This window comes from Acyrthosiphon pisum, chromosome A1, assembly GCF_005508785.2.
Source record: "Acyrthosiphon pisum isolate AL4f chromosome A1, pea_aphid_22Mar2018_4r6ur, whole genome shotgun sequence".
Lineage (NCBI taxonomy): Eukaryota > Metazoa > Arthropoda > Insecta > Hemiptera > Aphididae > Acyrthosiphon > Acyrthosiphon pisum.
In genome coordinates this window covers 145,757,032-145,781,884 of record NC_042494.1, presented here as the reverse complement: position 1 = coordinate 145,781,884, position 24,853 = coordinate 145,757,032, and the positions used below count along the sequence as shown (strand labels likewise).

The window sequence follows — 24,853 nt, the reverse complement described above, 5'->3', positions numbered from 1 at the left end:
ACAGTCTTCAAATAACCCCATAAAAAGAAATCCAATTTTTTTTTTTGTAAACAGATAAAGTAAATTAAATATTTATTTGGCACTTATTTTATTATTTCCAGTGGTTATAAATAAAAATTTCATTAAATACGAATTATGCATAAATCTAAATTTTGACTTACTCTAACATGGTCAATTTTGAAAATAGAAAAAAACTGTTGATACAAAAAATGCTTAAAAATAAATACTCTACCTGAATCTGCAGAAAAAAACTGGGGTTGCCATTTAAAAAAAAGTAAGTTGTATCGCGCATGCGCGTACCGAGTAAGCTAAAAATTTGAAACTGGTCTGAAAATATGTATTTAAGTGCTCCCTATCACTTCCCGAAAACTCCAGTTCAATACAAGGTCATGCACCTGAGATATTTAGTGTTACCATAAATCGTGATCACACTGTATACACAGGAACAACACAATATCCATTAGGTACTTATAACGCGTTATACATCTACAACAAACCGTGATACTATCACAGATATATAATAGTATACTTTAGAAGTTCCAAGTACCACGAATTAAATATAATACAATCACAACAAAATAACTAGAATAGTTATTCTAGTTTTAGATTCTGAGTGGAACGATGAATGTATTGATTTTACAATGATGTGTGTTTTTTTTTTCATTTTTGCATGTGCCATTGAAACAAAATACTAGGAGCCTTCTATTAAATTTTCAAGATTTTTTAAGCAACAAATACAATTTTATTGATATTTATAGAATAAAAACTAAGAAAAATGGAAGTAAAAAATGTCCGTAAAGAGCTCAAAATATGTCAAAATATTTGGAAAATGTTATGGTGTATAGAAAATGTTAATATAAACATTCAGTCAAAATGTCATGCACCTACAGTCATTTGTCTAAGAGTTGCACCAAAAAGGTAAACTTTTGACCCCTTAAAGTACCTACTAGATTCACTTTCCTATCAGAAAAGATACTGTTGAAGAAAATCTAAGCATTTTTACTGTCCTAAAAGGTGATGACAGACGAAAAAAAATGTAAAAAAAAATTGAAAAAAACACACTTCATTGTAAGATCAACACATTAATCGTTTCAATCAGAATCTAAAATTATTAAAATAAAAAAAAATAATGATCATATTTTATAATATAAACAAATATTAATTATTTTAATTTAAAAGCATTTAATTTTCTAGATTTAGGTATAATACAGATTAATCTTTGAACGTAATTTTGATAATCCAACTTAAAAAATTAAAAATGTGAAAATGATTTTAAACACGGAATGGTTTTAACGGGGATTATTTTGAACGAGGAATATAATTGAGAAAACGGGATGATATTTTGAAGAACATTAGAAGAAAATTATTTGAGGGTGCATAGAAAAACTTCCATCAAACGCGCTCACAGATCATAACATTATCATACGACGTATAACATTATTATTTAGTGTAACTTGCAGATGTACACTGGTTCGTAAATATGTATGAGCTGATTTACTGCGTTTGATATGCCTTCTACAAGATTATTATTTTATTCCGAAACGGCTGCGCGTGTCACGTACGGTATCAACATTTTCCCGGGAAACGTCCTTGATCCCGACCGGAAAACACACAAATATTACAATATATATTTTATATTTATATAATTCAACAAATAAATATATGCCTATTAAAATAATAATGTATAGAAATGGTCTCCGAGTTCCAACTTTACGCTGCGCTGTCCATGTACCTCCGGTTAAAAAATAACGTTTATGAATTTATAATAATATTATACATAAATATTCACGAGTTTATACAATACGCATACTGCATAGTGTATATTATAGTTATTAGATAATATATTATACAGTTCCATGGCTATACTATGTACATGACCGCGGAGAGAGAAACCTGATCCCGCGGGGGCCATCAAACTCTTATTTGTGATCATATTTAAAAAAAAATAGTAGGCAGTCCCAAATTTCTTAAAATACCAAGCCCCGAGGAATTACCCTTTCCTCCTTCTTGTCAGGCCTGCAGACTATGTAGTAACGATGATGTATGCATAATTTTTAATCAAGAGTATCAGTAAAAAAAAAATGTATATTATAAATTATAATAACATTCACTATATAATATACTAATATAGTATGGAATTTTTGTAAATATCAACCTAACTTCCCAAATACTAACATCAATACATTGAATCAATTTATAATAATGATGAATAAATGATATTATGTTTATGTATTTATAGATATCATACAAGACGTGTAGAAAAATTGCAAGTAACTATTTTTGCTGGTCCTATATCGATAAGATCATCTATCGTTCTGGGAGTTCAGCGCGGTGGAGTGTGTCGTTTGATGAACTTATATTTCGTTTTTCGAAATAAATCTCTTTCGCGTCGTCATAGTATACATTCATTGCCAATCAATCTATTTCAATTGATATTATATTATACTCTGCATTTTCGACACATACAAGTGACTACGTCGTCGATAATTATTATTATTATTGTTCGATATAGAACATAATATATAGGTGCGTATAAAACGCCAATAATTATTAAAAAATTATACCTACATTTTTCCTATCAGACGCGTATTACATAATACATGCCGTAGTATTGTCAAATGCTTAAATACGCCCGACTATATACATATACGAGCAATTTGTGCCATTTAATATATAACAATTATTATAACTAGTGTGTGTGGGTGCAGCGTTGCGCAGATATAGTGACGTGTACCTATATATATATATACGACAGTAGGGACACGGGGACTTTGTAACAAATTGGACCAATGAAATATAAATTGGCAGTGGCGGCCACCGTGACCATCTCGAAATTGCATAATAATAATAATAACAATAATAATAAAATAATTTTAAACGAATTAAATAGGTAGTGCGATATATAGACTCCTGCAGCATGTAGTTGGACCACCGGTTTTGCATATAAAATATATAATAATATACGATACCTACTTACTATGGAGTCATATAATATTATGCTACTTATACGACTATATATATAGAGGAGTTAGCTAGCACGCACGATAAATATTAAACTTGGCAAAGTCGCCCCCGCCGCTTATGAACGATGTCAAACTCGATTTACATTTTATATTTCATACAGATAATAATATAATAACAACTGTCCGTGCAAATATTGTAAATTGTTTTCCACTCTCGAAGCACATCTTCGAGACGTATACATATTATATAGGTATCAATGCTTTTAATTAATTATATCCGCTTATAATATAATTACGCCTTTCACGACAATGTACACAATCAATGAGTGTACGCGTCATATATATAATACTCGTGCACGCATTTCCATATGGGCATTCGGCAATATTTGCGTTCATATATGAATGTTATTTCAAAATATAATCGTACAATAATAATATAATAATATGGAAAACAAATACGTTCGATAAATTGCTTTTATTTATAAAAAAAATGTATATAATCGAGAAAAAGAACGAAAAATACTTTTGTCGATCAAGACCTGCGCAATTCTGAAGTATAATAGCAGTGCGTTACTTATGAGTTATCACACTAATCTACCGGACAATTATTTGTGTTTTATTTCGATATAAAATGGCTGGTGGGTAAACAAAGATAGATATACGAAAAATGTTAAAAATGTTACCGTTTTGAACACGTGTACCTATCGATTTAACGGCATGATTTAGTTTTTTTAAAACGTCGACGAATTAATAAAAATTATTTAGTCGGTATCGATTTAACGGTATGATTTAGTTTTTTTAAACGTCGACGAATTAATAAAAACTATTCAGTAAATACGCTTACGCTGTACACAAACAATAATGGTACCGCGGCTACCGGACATGAACTTTGTTTTGCGTTAATAGACATTTAAGTGTTTATAGCCCATAATTGGTCAATTGAGCGTATTATGCTGCCATTGTATATAGGCGCGCGCATCACTGCAGCTATACTGTCACACAATTAAATAATATATTATACTATTGTCCCTCTTGAATCTCGATCACAAAAAATAACATTATATCGTGCAATTTAATATTTATCGTCATTTGCGTTTTATCAAATCCCACGTCGGTGCAGTGAGTAAAACCAAAATACTATTCGTTTCTGTTGCCTTGCATGTTGTACCTATTATACAAATATACAACGTGTCCCGTGGGGAAATGACCGGCCCACATCATATAGGTAATATCATAGTATTCCTTAAGTTTTTGAAAAAATACTTGGGGGATCTAACTTTGTATTTTTTTAGTTATGAACAATTTAACTTTTTTGAACAAAACTTTCCAACTTTTTATCGTATTGTTTTTTTTTTAATTTCAAATCTCTTTTATTGCGTAGGTCGTAGATATGCTATCAACTGATATACACAATCAAAACAGAAACGTTCAAATTATTTTTATGAAACTATAAATAATAGTAAAGAATTATCATTTTTGAAAGGAAATCTCGTACAGCTCTAAATACGGCGTACAGTTTTTATTTCATTTTTATTACTCTACAGAATAATAACGAGAATACCTTAAACATTTTGTTATCGTATCTTCCATAATTTATGAGTAATTCACTGTTAAACGTGACACGACTTTCGTCATTGTAATTATTGTCACCGGATAATTGCTGGACAACGAGCTTAGATGGGGCATGACGGAGATGTACAATTTACGAAAACAAAATGTTACATTTTACTATCATATTTATTTTAACATTTGAACAAATTAAAATACACGATAATATGAAAGCTTGAGGAAATTTGTTGCTATCCAGCAGTAACAATCGGTCGTGATAAACATTTGTATTTATTTTTACATACATATTATGTATCATTATTATATTTATTATCTTTATTAATTTTTGTATTTCTTACTATCAGTCGAGCTAAGCCAAATCGCGACGCACCAGCGAGGCCTCTTAAGTCTTCTCGGTGGTTTCCCAGGAATGTTTACCGAGTTAAGTGCAAAGTAATATAATTATTATCTTAAATCTTAATATGACTATCATAATCTTATTATGACGACGACCGGTCACTTCCCCACGGTACACATTGCATATTATATAGGTACCTATAAAAAAAACTATAACCAACATAATATTAAAATATGCGCCCATTGGCCTGGTCATAATATTATAATAAATAGGTACGTCGTCGATGATATTATTATGTACCTACCTACTCATATTGGAATAACAATGGCGTTACACTAATAATAATAACAGAAAAACGATCTTTGACTTCTGCTTGTGCTCATTGATATTTTTCTAGAGTATAATTTATTATACTCACAGTATGTATTTTATATATTATGTATAAGTGTATAAGACCTACAGATATTTTTTTCGTCTGCACAAATGCACGTCATTTTAAAAATACTTATCAGCAGTAATTATACATTTATAAAGGTCAAATTGACTGCATAATAATACAATTGGACGCCGTTTATAATAGACTCACTTTGGAGTTTAGGACGACCAGCACAAAGCGAGTCTTAGAACCGAATGAACATTGTATAGTTGTATTTGTATATATAAATTTAGGCAAAGTTGCGGGGAGAAACGAAAATAACCTTTTTTCATTAATTGTCAACTTTAATATACTAATTAGTTTTTAACTTTATTTTAGTTTTTCATATAATATTATTCATTTTTATTTTTAAAAAAAACTATTTTTTTTTTGTTTTTGGTTGTTTTTGACTATTTTGAAAATATGCACCAAATGTAATAGTGTTGCTAATTACATTTTGTGCCTCGGTTAGGTGAAACGTGATAAAGATTGTTGTAAATTAATATAAAGGTATGAAAAATTGGCTACATAACATAAGCGCTAAAGGTGTAAAAATTACATATCATTTGCGCCAAAATTAATATTTTATATAAGTAGTTATTTAAAAATATCGATCTTATAAAAAATTGTCAAAAAATATAATGGAAATTAATAAACTATAATTTTAATAAGTCGGTTGATTTTTTCGATCTTATAACAAATTGTCAATAATAAATTGTTAAAATATAGTTCTAAATTGAATATCCATTATTTAATATCTATTAACCGTGGTTCACATGTATCTAGTATTTTGGCGCTTTCGTACGACACGATTTTGGCGCATTCGTACGACACAACTTTTTTTTCTTATCTCATTTTAGCTATTATGTCTTCCACCGGAATAATTAAAAAAACCACTAAACCTACAACACAAACAACTTTTTAAAAATTAAATTATTTCGAAATATTACCAAACATGTTTACATTTGATATAAATTTATTGTTGGTAAAATTGGAAGGGACCTTGAGCAAAATATAAGTCTTATAACGGACATTTTTTTTAAATCTATTTAGTTCCGGGCGATTTTCAGTCTTGTCAACTGAACATTATTATATCCGTGAGTCTATAATAAGCGGCGTCCACTGTATATTAATATTACACACGCTATGCACTGCATAATACCTTTAATACAATGCCTTTTTTAAGACGTATACACGTATAAAATACCTGGTAATTCGAATATTTAAACTGTAAACCAATAAATGGTTATGTTTTGCATATTATATTATTGTTTTAAATATTCAACGGACTCTAGGTAAGTACAGGTTCAGTCAAAACAATGCGAAAGCAGTTCCGCATAGATAATAAAGAAATGTATGGGGCATCCCTATACCTTATACACAGTCACACAGAGCATTTCGTGATCGAGGAGAACTTTTGTCACTACAGTGGTTAGACAGTGGTTGCCGGATAATTGATAATGTTGAAAGATAATATTTTGTTGTCGTCAATAATTAATAATGATAACCAATTACCAATAATCAATAATCAAGGATACCAATATTCAGTAACCAATGCTACATTTTGTAACCATATTGGTAACAAAAGTTCTCTCCCGTTAAAGAAGAGTACAATAGCATGGCCTATCCATTTCTTTATTAACTATTCAGTTCCGTCCCCAGTTTTTAGTTCAAAAATGAAAAAAAAAGGTATAATCAGGTATAGGTATAATAAATATAATAAAATATGAATTTATAAAAAATCTAAATATTTTAAAAATTGTCTTTATATAGATGACTCTGAGAAAACATAACAGTTCCGAGAATTGTGTAGAATTTGCACGAACGCAATATTAGGTAAAGGGTAAAGAGGGTGAGCTGCCTATTGGTTTTACCCTACAGTACGCATATTAAACAACAAATAAATGTAAGTATCTATAATGTTATTGTCTTACCGCAATATCCTGCACTATAATATAAGGTACATAGTGGTAACAGTCTGCAGTTATGCATACTATTATATACCTACATACGATGATATGGTAATGGTATATGAGCACACTACGGTAACCTAAGTAACTGCAGTAGTGGATGTACCTTTGGCGACATGTGCGGTGTGTATGGATACGCCGTGACGTCATTGTGGATTTTTAGTCAGAGATAATTTAGTCGGGTCAACTCGTTCCGAATGATAATATCATTATGCATGTCATATCGCCATAAAATTAACCTATCAGCGCGTATACCTTACAACACAAAATCCGGAGACATTATGGTTAAAAACAAAAAAAACGTCGGACGTATATACGTTCGTATATTATAATATATTATAGGTACCCCGCGGCCCGCATCATAAGCGTAAATATGGAAGGCTTGAGCGGGTGGCTTAGCCCTGGTGGAAATTAAGCCCGCCTAATCTATACCAATAGGTATATTTAATAATTCATTTCAACTGTACCCTGCGGCTTTGCATGCATTGTTATAGGACAATAATTAATAAACGTATACAACCATCGTGTTCATAATAATTATTAACATATTATATTAACGATGTAGGTACCTATTTGAATGATAATTTTCCGCTATGCGAAAATTAAAAACAAAAAATATGTCAACAATGCTGTAAATGTGATTTGTTGCAGGTTTATATAAATAATGATGATTATTCAATATAATATAGCCTTTAAATGATTTTGAAATTTAAGTATCAGTAAAATCAATTTATTATTATAAGAATTATTAGTCCGTGATAAAATATATGTATTCATTTTACTTAAAAATTCTTGTAAAATTGTTTTGTAATTCAGAATTTCTACTAGGGAGGGGGAAGCACCCTGCGACAGTTTCCCACATACGATATTTCCCCAGCACCCCTACATACGATTTTCATAATTTTTTTCTTCTAATATTTAGTAAGTATGCAATTAATATGAATTTGTTTGACCATTTTTAAATTTTGTTCGCATTTAGTTTTCGCCCCACAAACAAAAAACTGGGGTGCGGTTTGAGAAACATTTCCACGGAACCACAAGTATTGTTAGCGTCAGAAATGTTTTTTTCGGTCCCATCATATGGGGCTCAATCCGCTGTTAATCAAAATCCCTACACTCGCCTTTGTACACTATACCTATACATTCTATACATACCTACAAAATACATTTCGGTTATTTGAGAAAATCGGGTATATAATATTATTATATTATTATATACACAGCTCACACCACGGAAACAACCATACAGGGCTACACTTTATCGGTCCGTCGACCCACCGCTCTTGTCAAAGGACGTCCGGGCATTCTTGAGCCTTCGAAACGGACTGCGTGTGTACAGCATATAAGTATTATTATTTTATTGTTCGAATTTCTCTATACCTATATACACTTATTACGCGTTGTACACACATTCAGCGGTGGTGCAATTTTGTGTTGATAATTATTGTTATTATTATTATAGTTTTAACGCGTAAAACACGCGAAAACCGTTGTGCTCCGAAGGTCTTCTGGCGGAGGAGAGCACACCGCCGCACCTTGGTGGTTGGTGAGAAGGTCGTGGTGGTACTTAACCGTGTATATATGTGTGATCCTATCTACCTGTCTACCGCACGAGACTGTTTTAATAGTACTGTCCGGTGGTAGTTATGGTATATATGTAAATGGGTGCGCTGCTGCAGGGATCGATATTTGTGTGTGTGTGTGTGCGCGTCGGACGTTACTCGGGGGCCTCACAAACTTCGGGTTCCACGCGCGGGGTGCATGCCAAGGGGATTTGTTATCGTCGTGTAGAAGACATTAACCTCTACGTATAATATTGTATTAAGTAGCTCTATATATATTATAATGTATGTATACCCGTATTAAACCGCTTGCTAAAGGGGACCCGCGAGGGCGGGGGATGAGACGGGCTTAAAAGTTCGTATTTTATTATTATTATTATTATTATTAATGTGAAAAAAAACTTTATAACGCGGTATTATACCAAAACTCGAGTACCATCACTAATGCGGTGAGATAACCGATCGGAATATCACACTCGAGCGTATATAATATTATAATACCAGCTAGGTCAGCTATATATATGCACAAAAATGTACTACCAGACTATATGAACTTATATTATAGTTTTTAACCCAGTATGAGGTATACCACACAAGAGTCGGGAAACGCGACGGACGAAGGTGGTCAGAAAGTGTATAGTATTACTATTAATATTATGTTACCGTTGTTAAAGTATGAAATCTGCAATCTTGTAAAGTATTCGAGTAAATGTGTTGAAATATTTTATTTTATTCAAATACACGTATTCTATTATTCTGAATATTTTTTTTTTTTTGTATTTTTTATTCATTAAAAATGACATTTTTGAACTCGAAAAATAGCTTATATTTGTGATAAAAGTGATCAAACAAATTTTCCTATTGAAAATCGGGCACATTATAATATTTATAAACAATAGTATTTTTTCTTTGAATGGAATATGATTGACCCACGTAAATGTCCAACCATTCCAAAACTGACAATAATTAATATTAGCAAGGAAAAATAATGTATTCGAATATGTATTCAGAATATATTTATTTTTAAAGTATTCTAATACTTTTTCGAATACGTACATTAAATACAAAATAAATGTATACTTTACATGACTGGAAATTTGTTTTTTTTTTAATTTAACGTACCTACTACCTACTAAATTATAGTACATAATAGACAACCAATAGATACTACTGTAGACTTTAAATCATTTACATCAGTTCAAGCCGTAGTCAAATTAAATTAATACTACCTACGCATCTATAGAAATCACCGATTGAAAATACCTATTACCTACCTACCTAGTGAAAGTGTGGATATAAAATTGTTATAATTTTTATATTTTTCATATTATAAGATGTCGTAGACGTTCAAGAATAATAAAATATTTTATAAAATATTATAATATCTTCTATTATCGCCTTTATATATAGGCTTTACATCTATAGAGCTGCATATACTTAGGCGATGACTATATAATAATATAATATTTTACTCCTTTGCTATATTTTTCCGGAAACGGAACGTGTGTTGTACCTACGACACGCGAATGATAAGGCACTGCTTATTACGATGCATTATTACATTATAATATTGTATATTACACTGTACATACCTATCCGTACAATAATACGTTGATATAACGCGCGGTGTTGACTATAGGTATAAATATAAATGTAGGTAAGTATACCTAGTATAATATCGTGTGTCTTTCGAATAATGACATAACGTGCGTACCTCTACGGCACCTATATATATATATAATAATAATAATACATATATTATGTGCAGCTCGTTATATTCTACCACGAAACGTTATTCCCGACGACGATCACGCGTTAAATGTGTTTTACGATTGTTGGTGGTGAGGCACGATATGGCCACGATACAGCCCCGCGGGCTCTTTTCGTTTAAAAAAAAACCACCCCTAGCCCCTAGCTATAATAATGATAGTAATAATAATCATAATATCAATAGAATATTATATAATATGCATTTTTACTATGCCTATAGTGTGTGCGTGCAGTGCCCGTGACCCAGAAGACAAAAATATTATATTATATGTATATATTATACAGACATGACTACATGAGGCATGATGCGTGCGCGGTCATCGAAACGTTTTACGATAATCGTGTATAATATTGTTTCGCCGTATATTAATATTATGTTTGACACTAATTTCTGAAGACCAACATTTTGTGGACGACGAAATATGGGTAAGAAAATTTTGAACAAAATAATACATCAATATTGTTGATGCGTTGTAAAACTTCTTTCACTTCTACTTTACTGCAGCAATTGGAACATGATACATTACTTGCATTGGAACAGTAGGTATACATCTGTTTTTTTTGTCGATAAACAGTAAAATCTGAATTACTATTGTGATGTCTGTTATAGCTTGTACTCTGCAGATTTCTTTTCTTTTGCGGGCACAGGGAAATAATAAGTATAATTTATTATTGATCGACTCGTTTTCATTCTAAAATAATATACATAGGACCTTTTAATTATTATTTACCAATTGAAATTATTTTTTTTTTATCAATTAAAATATACTATAATGCGTATATTTTCAACCACTCTAAATACTTATTTGTAAAAATAAATTGTGGACTTATCTCAACTTACATATTTTAAGTTTATGCATGGATACAAGTATATATATATATTATGTACTTGTATTATGTTTATTAAGTAGGTATAAACCAAAATATTGTATTTCATTTGGATTGAGCGTTTTCGAGACGCTATACTTGAAAACAAACACTATTTTTTTAGTCTTTATGGATTCCTCAAGGATTACTTACACTATGAACACAATTTACTGCAGTGTTAAAAACATTTGTATATAATATCCCAACCCTCACACTCGAGTCTGCATCATATATAATATATTATATTTAATATTTTATTAATACCCAGTTTTCAATTTTGTTTAACATTTCATCCAAATGCTGCACTTATATCATTAGTAGTTACTATAATAGCAGTATGGAATATTATCATATCCTTACGATCGTATATTATTATGAAAATAATTATTAGGTATTATTATTATTACTAAAATATGCGATAATTTTAAGCAGCAAAAATCGTTAGTTAATGTAGTCGCGTGAATGGAATACATAAATAACAAAAAATCGTTCTCATGTAAAAACAAAACTCCAATGCTCTATTTATCAATATTTTAATTAGAAACGTAGGCAATTATTTTTTTCCAAATAAAATGTGTTCTTTGTCAATTAAATGGCTATACAAACGTGTATTATATTATACTCTGTTCCCTGTAGCCTGCGGTGTCGATTTCAATTTTAATCGATAAAGTCGTAACGATTGTACGTCACCGAATTGGTTAAAATAAATTCGATCCCTTAATACCCTAACATCCACAGAATACCTAAAGAAAAATACGTATAGAATGCCTAAGAAAAAATATTTTGATAAACACCGCTCGCTTTGGATTTTAAATAAACACTGCACGCCATAACATGGCTCGTGCAAACATTCTCGAGAGTCGAGACTCATATCATACCACGTGTGGCGATAATCCGACAAGATTTTTTATATACACCGATATGATTCTCTCTTGAGACACAAAAATAACCAGTTCCATTGATATGTTTAAACACCGATCGAGGTTAACAATAAGATGATACAATAATGATGAACACGTAAGCAGTGTCTTTTTTACCCACAATTAAATATGAAATTATATAAAAGAAACGTTTCGAAACTGCAAAAAAATTAATTTTCGCCTCACCGGACCACGTTGTAATAATAATATAAAGTTCACGTTTTTACGATTGAAAAAAAAATGATATGCAAAAAGTGCATTCACCAACCAACATTTATAAATGCATTGCGTGATATAATTAATCATAGCGTTAATACGCTATTAAACAATTAGAGGGAATATTTTATTTTTCCATACATAATATTATATATACATACATAACATTATATACATAGGTAGTTAATACTAAATATTATGCGTGTTGTAAAATATTCTATTACAATATTAATTTAAATTTAACACGTATTGGTGTTTGTTAACACATATTTAATGGCCAAAAACTGTTATTTTTTAATTATTACTCGAAATAAAAACAACGGACTCGTCTATAATATAATATTATTTACACTCAAGGCTGTCATCGCCGCGCGAAGTATAACAAAATGGTTCGTGATTGTGATTATGTGTTTATGTATAAAGCCGTTTGTGTGTACATAATACATAATGACATAATGTGTATATACATATTACATACACATTTTTCTTATTAAATGAAATATTCGAATTTCGTTCATAAGGTTTGACATATTATAAAGTTTTTCTCATCAATATTCCTTACTGTTTATTTTTAATTGATTATAATCCATTATAAATAAATTTAATAAATGAAAATGGGTTTGACATAAAGGCTGTATATTTGACGTATAAATTATAACAACCAGATCGTCTTGAAACTATATTTGAGATTTAAGTTGATGGTTCCGATTTGTTTACAATCCGGTTTCAGTGTATATATTAAGTACTCTTATAACGTAGAAAAGGAAATGTTCGATATTATTTGCTTAGATATTGGAGCTGGTCTTGGTCTAGGTACCTAGGTATTGGAATGTTAAATATATATAAGCCACGCGAAAGGTATAATGAGCTGCAATGTCCATTAGTAATTGTATATTGTACAATATTACAAATTTACAATAATAATCGATATTATTATGGATCTACGGAAATAAAATTTATATAAAAAAATCAATTATACAATATCGGTATCTACGAGCTACGGTTAGATTAAAACTTATATTTTATAGAAATGTTAATTAAAAAAATATATAGATGTACTCTGTAGAACATAAATATATTTTTGAGCTACATAGTAACGCGTTTTATTAATATATTATATAGTCAATTCGTATACAGGGTGATTCACCGAGCACCCTCACCCATTTTTTTCTTCAATAATGCAGTTATTTAAAAACGGATTATTTGAATTTTGAAATATACTCATAAACCATTTTTTTGAATTCTTCAATATTTTTTTAGTACTTAAAGTCTTAAATAATGACCTGAGGCTACTCAATTTTTTGTTTTTCAAATGAGAACCCTCTTTTTGTATGTAATTTATTTTACAGATCATTTTTCTAAAAAATTGTATGTATCATAATCATAATAAATTCCTATGGGTATAATTTTTAAGTTATTTAACTTGTGTTTCAAGGATAAAAGATCCGTGGTAATGGGTTTATAAGATATGGAGGCTATATAGTGATTTGAAAAGTTTAGTGTTTAATTATATTAATCTATTAACATAAATAATTTGTAATAATGGCCCCAGTATAATGAATATTATAGTTCCAATACATTGCGTCTATTTTATATTTTTGTAAAACCATTTTTAAGGACAATAGTATCCTTAGTACAAACATTCTAATAGGTAACTAAGAAACTATTCATTCGAATTTTGAATTAGGTACATAAACATTTTTAAAAGAATTATCCACGAATTGTATACAGTAACTAAATAGTGATTATATAATCATTAATATCCGCTGGCTATTTTTACAGCTCCGACATTGAAGATATTTTTATTTTTATTTTCCTACGGAATTTTCGGAAAACACTCGTTTCCTAGTATCTAAAGATTGGTTATCGAACGCAGATTGAAAAGACTTTTTTCTCTATAGCTTAAAAAACAAATTTAATTCAAAAACTATTTGATGTATACCTACCTACCTGTAGTAAGCTTTTATAACAGTCTGTGTACTGTGTGTGAAGTGGCTGTGTAGTGTGTAGTGTAAGTTGTGTAACGTGGTCTCTACGACCCTTATTACGATATTAGTTTTCCGGAAAGCCCGAAGGATTACTTTTTTAAAGGATGAGTTTTCTGTATCTAAGGGTTTGAGCAGCACTCGTGCAAGAGTTTTTTATCAATAAAAATACACGTTTGGTTTTGATAATCTAAAATAAATTATAAACATATATTTTAAATAGTAGCATTGGTTATATATCAATACAAAGTACAGTATATACTCAATGATATTAGGTACTTTACTGTAGATATATCGGAAGATGGCTGGTAATAATTTTATTTTTGAGGTCGCTTGTATTGATGGTGACTATTGAACTACAACTGTCTGCCGTGTGTTACTTACAGATAATAAATAATAATTTGGATGGAGTCAAAAATGTCGAGTGTATTTATTTATTTTTTTTTTATTGAACTTAAGCCCGGTGACTAAGGCTATAGTTATTAGCTGATTTATTTTGCGTTAGTCAATTATATAGACATTGTGTATTTAGTGGATAATTTATACATAGGATGTAACAAATGCTACCGTAGCGTGTTGACAATATACATATTTATTGTTTACAAAAATAAAACTAATTTCTATTTTATCACTTCATCAATCATCAGTGATATTTAGATTTTTAGCAGAATATTAATTGTACACAGCTATATGCACTGTAAAATATTAAACTAAAAGTTAATTTACAAGCATTTAACGTCTATAGATGAGCAGATTAGTACGGTATACATTTAAAGGGTAAAAATGTATTTCCTTGTCGACTGTCGTACACCCTTTGTAAATATTTTAGATGCTCTTTTAAGTTATAAATTACTAACAAAAACTAACTTTGTTTCAAAATATAAAATTATTAATAATGGGTGATCGTTGTTTTTAAAAGCTGCACACCCGATATGCACAGCTACTTAGCTTTTCTGACCTTAGATATATATATTTTTGTTTAAATGTCAAATACCGAACTGTATTATTATAGGTGTAATTAACATCTTGATATTTAAGAATTTACTATAATTAATACGTACATATTACTTGAACCAACTTAAAGTAGAATCGACTATACCCCACCCCTTCATCGAATCCGTACTTTTTTATTTAACCTTCATAGTTTCATATTCATATGCATTGGACACAATCAGGGGCCGAAGATTACTACAGTGGGCCAACTTTTAAGCGTGACTATGGAAGAGAATCCTGCTGTAGGAAAAAGGCCACCCTTGGGAGACGTCGTTTGAGATGGAATGATATAATTAAAAAGATGTAGAATCCCTGAGTCGAGGACTAGACTGGAAAACACGCTGATAAAGAAAATCGGAGGATTGGATGTGTGTCGAGGGATGGTCTTAATGGTCGATATACGCTAAGATAAAGTTTCACATGTTATATATCATTAAGCCTTTTAAGATGTGAATATAGGTATACCGTATATCCAATAATTATTAATTAAAAAAATAATATATTTCTCCTGAGGATTATAAATAGACGATTTATAGTTCAACTTGATTCTTGAACAATATTAATTATAAATATCATAATACCTGAAATAAACTATTAACTTTTAAAGATTCTATAATGTATTGGGTATTCTTAAAAATGTATATCAAACACGTTTATACTAATATTTACCAAACTAATCAATAGATAATAATTTAGGACAACAATACATGGTATATACAAATATTTTTAGTTAAATAATTATAATATTATTTAAAGAAACAATTTTGTAAAAAAAGTTTACTAAACTGTTTACTTTTTGTTTTTTTTTTTGTTTTAGTTGATTATAGGTACATATTAAGGTTTTTTTTATGTCACTACCTACTTTTAAGGACATTATATTGCTTTTATAAAATACCTTTATGGGGTTATAAATGAAAAGACGTAGCAAATTATGTTAAAACAAATTACACTAAAACCAAATAACACTATACATAGGTTCTCGGGGCCAAGGATTACAATCTCTGAAAATTGCAATATTGAGCAGTGGTCAGTGGTAGATCCACTTAGTATACTTGTATATCGACAAATCTAGCCATGTAGTTAGTATAGGGTAATATATTTTATTTTTATTTTTTTATAAATAAATGGATAGGTAACAGAATTATACAAATCAAATTTTCTTTTTTTACTAACGATTAATAACCGATTTGTATCGCTTTGTAAATCGAATATATAAAGTATATTATATTATATATAAAGCAAATATTTATAATATATTTTATGTTGTCTAAGTTTTTATCTACGTCTATCGTAATAACCATAATAGCATATAATATATTTATGTTTGAAAGAAAAAAGGTTTGTATACCTACCAAGGAAACATCTACCTATTAATATTTTATATAAATTCGAGGCATCATTTTTAGGTCAAACAAAACAATTATAATGACCTTTAAGAGTGGCCAACTGTCCATACTTATCATATAATATATATATTGTACCGTACTATCGTTGTATACTGCAGTAGGTATATGACAGGTAAATGCAGATAATTCTAAATAATACAATTTATATATGAATCCAATACCTATATAATTATTTTATACATAATATATATAAAAAAAACACACATAGATTGGGATAAAAAAATGTATCAGTAAAATAATATTTTAAGTGTTTTACAATTTTATTTAAAGTTATATTAATTATTATGCTTTGTAAATTAATATTTCTAGTTTCTACATCACACATTATTTTTCGACCATGTACGGCGAAACATTTATAATAATGTACCTGCCTACCTACTATAAGTAAAATAACAATCTACACACACAGGCGACTGCCAATATACTAATCGTGTAATATTATTCACGTGTGCGTTTCGTCGTCAGTAATGTGAAATGTGCGTACACGACGTGTCGATATGGTTGTGTGTTTAAGCACTAAGTATAGTAGGTTGAAAATTGAGATGTTGATGCCACGATGGTCCGATTGTCGTGTATGTTCGTAAGGGATTATATTGTTAAAAAATATATCCACGTGTTAATCGCTATAATATACCTACGATTACGGTTCGAAATAAAACATTTAAAAAAACGTCTGAGGTCGCACGTGCCATACACAAATCCTTCGTTGCAGAATACACACTCCGGTAGACCATCATTATATTATTATAATTTCGGTCTCGTTTTGTCAGCCTGCCAAATCTATTTCTCCGCATAAAATACCGCGACTGAATTGTACGGGATTGTCATAAAATAATTTATAATATTATGAATCTTTGGTCGTGTACCTATATATAGTAGTTAGTGTTATCGACCGAAAAAATTCAACTAAAAAAGTTACTTAATGATATTATAATATGATTTGATATTTATTACTTACGATTTACCTATGACAAATTGCACAACCCACAAACCCATATTATATATTATTATATACGCGCGATTTGCGTTGAATATCGCCCGTAATTTTATTATAGTCGTTCAAAATTCCCTACAGTTTTATAATTATTGTTACGAAGTATTATAACATACCTAATTGTAGTAATGTCTCACAGTCCAATTTTAGTATATTTTTTACAAACGAATATCAATTTTTAATTGCATACAAAGAAATTCGTTACCTACCACGACATTGTTTAAATAATTAATTTAAATTATTAATTTTTTTTAAATCGATATATTGAATTTACATGTTATTCTGCTTTTCTTTATACATAAAAATATAAAAGATAGGTATATCGTATATCTTACCCAATACGAGTACTTTTAAAATAATTTTGATAGCGTATCGAAGTGAAATGATTTGTCTGTTGTCAAACTGATTTATCGTAATAGAAATATAGATCACTCAATTCTGCGTGATGGGTGTCTAATTCGTAATACTTTCTACTGCAATATAATTTATTGTCTGTAAAAATTCTAAAACTCAAAAATTGGCAACTGGAATGGGACGCGCTAATACTACTTATACAGAGTGTGTCGGGTGGTTTCGTACAAACTTTGAGAATGGTCTCATGTTAGTAAATGACAAATGGAATCAAAATGGAAAGCGATTTTGAGATTTACAATAGGGTATATACAATTAATATGTCTTCACATTTTTATTTTACTCAAAACTGAATTTCCACACACGACAAGTTTTGTGATTGTTTAATCCTTAAAAACAAAACACTAAGATTTCGATTCCACTCTCTGATATAATATGAGATAATTCTGTTAAAGTTTGTACCACCTGAATCACCCTGTATAAATAAAAATATGATTTTAATCTGTTTACTTGGTTAATTAATACTAATCAATAATAATTAGGTACAGTAATTGCTTAAATGTGTAACTATAAATTTACATAATAGGTATTATACAATATTATTCAAAATAAAAATAAATAATTTGGTTTATAACGTTTTTGAAGTTTATATAGGTACAGTACAAAGTAAATAAAATCAACATTATTCACGAATTTAAATTAGGTGTTTAAAATTAACGCGTTATGTATTTTGTCATTGGAAGTTGAATTATTGTAGTTTTCAAAGTTCAAAATGTTTAAATGCTTTCATTATAATTGTGTTTCACGAGTTTATAAATTAATACACATACTATTCATAAATCAACGACTGCGTATTTAAATAAGCACAGATTAGATTTATATTTTGACGTTTAAATCACAACGATCACAAGTGACCAAGACGCGACGAAGACGTAACTGTGATGGCGACTGCAGTAATGTTAGTGTAGGCTGTAGGTAATATGATAATAATAATTGCACTCTGGCCTTAGATTTCAAATCGTCAATATGTCAGTCTTTCGTAGTTATATATTTTCTACCGACTATGTACAATAGTGGGTAAATCGTAGTTGTTACGTAGGTCTTATATAATATATTATGGGTAAAAACTAAAAACAAAACTGCGATCTGGATCGCGTAGACGCATGTAAAATATACGCGATACATATAAACAAACATCGAGAGGGAACAAACATCCCTCGGCAACGCGAGGGCAACGACATTGTACAGTACTTTACCGACGGAAATCATTCCCTTGTTCATCCCACCCATCCCCCGGTTGTATTGCGGAAATATAATATAACGTACAAAGCAAAAAGTTATAGTTATTATGATCTCCAAGATTTTTTTATTGAATTTGATAATTTTACCTAGATATCTTTAATATAATGAATATTAAATACACTATACACATACTCGTAAAGAGATCTAAAATTTCAAATAATTTTAAATAGCCCAAAAAGTAACGAAATATTTTTTAAATTTAGTATTTTATAGTCAATGGCACAAACCACCGCAATCGCGGCAATGATTTGAATATCACATTATATAGGTACCTAGTGTATTATACATTTTATATTTATTGAATTGGACGAATCCTGAAGAAAACATTATTCATTTATAACTGTGGTACGCACAATTTATCGATGGTTATAGATACACCGTGTCATTATAATTTTACGTTGATATATTTAATATATATTGTAACACGAATAAAAACATTATAGACATATTATATTTATTAGGTATATCATAATAATATCATATACATCACATAGGCAGTATCACTGAGAATATGATTAAATGGTTATCATTATACGGTCGTACACAAGATTAATATGATAATAATGCATTATGCAGTTATGCGTGCAATTAACTCCAGGTAGCTATTCAAATACATCAAAGCATCAATACTGCAGTATAATTAGATAGATACCTATAAAGTAATAACTATAATATTATACACAATACACCCAAGGGCATCGAGAGATAATCATTTCTAAAGTCGCTGTAAATTAAATTTGAACCATAATTCCCTTCCAAAGTTACCTATATAACTTCTTTGAAAACGACAAAATGAGCAAATTAACGATATTTCAACTTACTGAATTGTTGCGCGGCGCAACTTGCACCTATATACGACAAGAATATTTTTGATAATTTTCCCACATCGTATGGACTTTTCTAAGCTACTTTTCTAACTTACCTCCTTAACCCCTCTCCCCCCCCCCCAAATATAATAGTACCAAAAATATATTTGTTTTAAAAATGTTGATACCAAAATCCTGGCTTTGAATAAAATCTCAGTGGGACTACCGCCCTTACGGTCGCGGCTGTACACATCACACGACTTCGGCTATGTACCTATACTTTATATGTCTACGTCTACAAAGTACGGTCAATACCTATATATACCTTATTATCAGGGCTCGGAAGTTGTAGCACTAAAAATGTTACTTTTTAGCTCTTAAATATGCACTTAAAAACTCCAAAATATGCGCTATAAATAGCACAAAAAATCAAAAAATATGCAGTTTAATTGAAAAAATTAAATTTATTTTAAAAAGTTAAATGTAATTATACAATTTTATAAAATTTTTGGGCTCAGACATCAGGGACTGTCTGGACTAGTTGAATTATAAACCGTTAACAAAATATATATTAAATTACCTATTTAAATATGTTTGTAAAAGTATAAGTATAAACTATAAAGTACTTATAAGATTTATTTATTTCCTATTTCCTAACCAAATTAATCATTATTTTCAACATAATGTGATAATTTCCTATATTTTGTATAATATGTAGGTATATATTATGTATATTAAGAAAATATGCCTAAAAATAGCACTATAAATCCTAAATTAGTAAAATAAAAATAAAACAGTAAATATGCAAAAAATAGCAAAATAAAATTTCGTGTATGACATCAGAGAAGTGTGATACATATTTGTATCTTACTTTGGATGTTCTAGGACGAACCAAGAAAAATATGCATTTGCTACAACTTCCGAGCCCTGCTTATTATATTATAATGTATATAACACCTGAGTCTCAACTACATGATAATAATATGTAGACACTCTATGTTTCTATAGATTATAGACATTATTGACACGAGTAGATAAATGAACAATAATAATGAACTGCAGTGAGACTTACGAAATATGACGCGCGTCGTTGTCGCGGTTCGTTTTTCTGGTAGTCGCGGTTGGCGGCAATCGACACGGATTTTCTCTGGCGCTTTATGTAATACGCTCGAGTAATGTAGATAATATTAAAGATCTAAAAGGTCGATTTGACGTGCTGCAGACTTCGGTCTTGTGTCGGTCTCGAACGACGGGAAAAAAACGGTATCGCGTCGTAAACTCGTGCGAAAAATAAACACGTGATCGAAACGATTTTTCTCGCGCTCGAAACGTATTATTATAATTTTTTATCGTCGTGACAAACAATAATAATAATATTAATATTAACAGTATAAACTCGCTCACTATACGCGTATAATCGGCGGGGAAAAAACCGTATTAAAATCGTGTACAACAATATTGTAATAATATAACGCGCGAGGACGGGCGACGCGTTGACGGCCGTGTTCTCGGACCGACGGCGGTCAAACGTTTAAAAAACGAAAAACCTCCACGCGCCGCCACTGCCGCCGAGCGCGCCGCCGATGCACGCAGGAAACGTCAGGCGGCGCGGCGGCGGCTCGTTCTGGCGGGGAAAAGAGTGAGAAAAAAAAACGGTTCACCGGCGGAAGTTTTGCAGCCATCGGTCGCGCACATAATTATACGCTGTACCCGTACCTAGGTTATGGTATTATCTGCGGCTCGTATAATATATAGGTACCTAGGTACCTACTTTATAGGCTTGTTTTTTTCCTCCTGTCATATATATTATTTTTACTATTGTGTCATCGGAATGACATTATCGTAGTCTGCTGCTCGCCATATCATATACCAGTATAATATATTAATACCCGTCACCGTCGTTGACGTCGTCGAACGGGTTCCCTCCACCACACTGCGTGTTTTTCCCAGACGGAAAATCTACTGTCCTGGCTGCAGCTCTTCCGTATCTTTTTAAAAAAAAAAAAAAAAATGTATTCTACGCACACACATTTGATCCCCCACGCTATATTAGATTGCCTGAGTGATAACAGCGCGGCGTGTGTCTGTTAATTTTTTCTCAAAAACGGCCCCGCGGATTTTGTCGGAATTTTGTCAATACATGATATAGAAGTTTCTCCTTAAAATTCGTCGATTACTCGTCTCCGAGAAAATTCGCGTTTTTGAGTTATACTCGACATTAATTTGAAAAGTGTTCTCATAAATCTTAAATATTGACATCGCAATGTTATTACTTCAGAGAGCACAAAATATTCGAAACATATTGTTGTTCTATTAAAGAGATAAAAAAAAGTCGATTTTGAAAATAATATTAATTACGTGTGGGGTTATGCCGTGACAGATGTCATAAATAAAGGAGTAAAATAAATAATTAAAAAATATTATATGCGTAATAAATAGTTATTATAATAATATGGTATGATTAATATAGGTAGGTACGTGAAACGGGCGCACTATGCTAGCGTCAACACGTAATTGACGGTACCGCGAATTCGGTGGTAACTGGAAAGTAGTCGGCGACACTTATAAGTAATAGATAACTTGGATATTTCAGAAGAACAACGTAACGGGATCGGATTAATTATAAATGAGTTGTGTAATGATATTATATATTAAAGCTAATATAATTACTGGAGGAAATTCGCGAAAAGATGTGCACATTCCGAAAATCAGTCTAATCAGATTAGTCTAAGACCCTATCATATATAGGTCAAGTTGGCTGTACCATTCCAAAAACATACATTTCCCGTTGGACTAACATTTTCTGTAAATGTAAATAAACTCACAAGGTTCAGGGTCAAATATTTGTGTATGTTGGTGTAGACTTACAAACATTAGTTTTTATGCACGGAATGTTGCTAATTAGGTACGCCGCTTTTTCGCCAGTGAAATGAAAAAGCAGTATAAAAATGGTTTTACCACAAGATACTCGTCAGCCATGCCCATCACACTTTTAATATAGTTTGGAAAGAAACATTAATACATAATAATATGTACAGACTATATTCTAATGATCGTTATCATGTACAAAATAATCATCAACAAATAGATTTCGATTATGAAACTATCTTTTCCAGACTCTGCAGTAGTCCAGACGACTTGAATGATTTCCACCCGATCTAAATTGATCAGAAATCGCCGAATGTCGATTTCATTAAAATCATCATCTCAAATGTTATAGGTACATAATATATAAAACGCTCTAATGACTCGTACTAAATTTTCATTTTTTTATAAGAAAAATATAAAAAATAACATTATGATAACACATTCAAACAAATATATAATTTTTGAAACACTGTACCCAAGCTAAAAGCTCTGCCAGTCGTGGTCACTCGTTACATTATTATTTATTAGTTATTACATATTAGTTACCTATTACACAATTAATATTATACTCCAAGACCCACGTTCTGCACATATGGATAATAATATGAGCGTGATACTGACAGTTTTGATTTCTATGTATAGCTCATAATATTTTATGAGCCGATATATTATAGTATTATACTCGAATACTTGATACATTTATTTATTACAAACTCCTATAGTAAATTAATCCCTTTAACAATTGTATGTCCCTTGTCATCGTATCATACGTAGAAATATACCATATACGTTATTCAATTGTAATTACAACGTTATATAATTCAACATTTATTTATACAGTATAATTAATAAACTACCTATACAAGTAATGGTGAAAATGACATTTTAGACCGTAATTATATATTATACTCGTGTCAATCATCTTCACGATCATATGCTTGGACTGAGTACCTATATTGAAGAACCGGGAAAATAAGTATCACTCATCTCCCTATTCTCTAATAGTCTAATACCTACCTAAATACTAGTATACTGTATATAGTTTTTTATCTTGTTTACGAGTATATTATATAATACTACAGCGTTATAGGTATCTTATAGAATATATATTATACTATAAGTGGCTTAGATAGAGTATTTGAAAATAGTTCAATTAAATATTGTCAGTATACCCTCTATAACACGCGCCGTGTGATGATTCAAAAACACGCGATTTATTCGGTCCTACAAAACACGAATAACATTCGCGCTATACAGTCTTGTATACAATATATAAATGGTAGGGAAGTAAGGGAGAATGGGGACGTACGCGTATTCTAAGGGTGTGGATACAAAAACGCGCGTCGTCGGAATCATGCTTATAATTACGATGTCAATCTGTATATAAATTATAAAAATTTGACCAAAACTTGTGCCACATCGAGCCTTATAATGCGACCTTCAACTGGGTTTTGTGTGTAATATTATAATCAAAGGCCAATGTACCACACGACGGTGCATGTCAAAAAATAGTACGCTGAGACAAAAAACTAGTCAAAATAAACAAAAAAACTAAAACG

The 24,853-nt window shown here is 30.5% G+C and overlaps 1 protein-coding gene across 3 annotated transcripts in view; it reads right to left on the bottom strand.

Annotated features, from left to right (window-relative positions):
• LOC100162494 (serine/threonine-protein kinase NIM1) overlaps positions 1-21,967 on the bottom strand; it is a 53,358-nt gene extending 31,391 nt beyond the window's left edge. For 2 of the 3 annotated variants that reach the window (XM_008181252.3, XM_029488529.1), the window contains exon 1: positions 21,499-21,967. The gene's annotated coding sequence lies outside the window, so the exon portion shown is untranslated. The remainder of the gene's footprint in view (positions 1-21,498) is intronic. The other variant, XM_003242022.4, reaches the window with a different exon arrangement.
• Between the last annotated feature and the right edge of the window lie 2,886 nt (positions 21,968-24,853).